Genomic DNA, 987 nt, shown 5'->3' on the forward strand with positions numbered 1-987 from the left:
ATGACGAATATATTCACCGGAAAAGGTAGCATTATTTTACACAAAACATTAATCCAAATCACTATTTTGCTTTAAGATTAGCTGGGAGTAGAGTAGTGAACTCTAGTAAATTAAATTTAAATCAGAAGTTTCAGGCAGAGCGTAATAGGGATGATACCCCTGATGGCTCCTATTGGTTCATTTGGTTTGTCTCCTTTTGGTTCACCTATTCACCCATTGGTATGGTCCGTGGGTCGAAAACACTCACAGCTTGACGGCTATTGCGGGCCGGACAAGATCGGTATCAGCTCTTGGATATGGGGGGGACAAGATTCCTGCTTACCTTTTCTGTCAGTGGTTCTACGAGACCTTTGCCTATAACGGTCCATATATGACGTGCTATCTGCAGGCGTTATCGTGGTCCACGCCTGGGATTATTCCTCAAGATAGCGGGGCGGGGGTGAGGGATTCCAAGATCAAAACATAATATATATCACCATTGGATATATATCACTAAGAACTCTTAATAATAACCTGACCAGGATTCGAACCCATTCTTTCCAAGTTTCAGACAAGGAACTCGGCAATCATACTATAGAATTGATCCTATGAAGTATGATCATTATTCGAACCCATGACGTCTAGGATCATCCCCAAACGTACAAACCATCCCCCAAATGGGGTGAGAATAGCTTGAGCTACCTCATCCCTTTGTGTGTATTTTACCTCAATAAACTTATTTCAATTTCAAATTTCAATCCCCCAAACGTGTGACTAACGGTTCAAGACGCCCAATTCTCACAAGGCGCCCATTTCTTCCCTTTGTAAAGGGACTGAACACCTGTTTGCGTGTCCAGGCTACGTGAAGAGCGGTGGAGGGTCAGGATTTTGAGAAGGGACGGAGGGGTTAGCGAGGGATAGTGGGGGGGAGGTGGATAGTGGTTTAGGGTTGGGGGGAGGGTGAGAAGGGGGACTGTAATACTGGTATGCCGGCCTGTATGACCAGAA

At 44.9% G+C, this 987-nt stretch overlaps 1 pseudogene; it reads right to left on the reverse strand.

Moving 5' to 3' along the window:
- Positions 1–455: 455 nt before the first annotated feature.
- Positions 456–602, reverse strand: LOC138355944 (small nucleolar RNA U3; annotated as a pseudogene).
- Between the last annotated feature and the right edge of the window lie 385 nt (positions 603–987).

Source organism: Procambarus clarkii, chromosome 69 (assembly GCF_040958095.1).
Source record: "Procambarus clarkii isolate CNS0578487 chromosome 69, FALCON_Pclarkii_2.0, whole genome shotgun sequence".
Classification (NCBI taxonomy): Eukaryota; Metazoa; Arthropoda; class Malacostraca; order Decapoda; family Cambaridae; genus Procambarus; species Procambarus clarkii.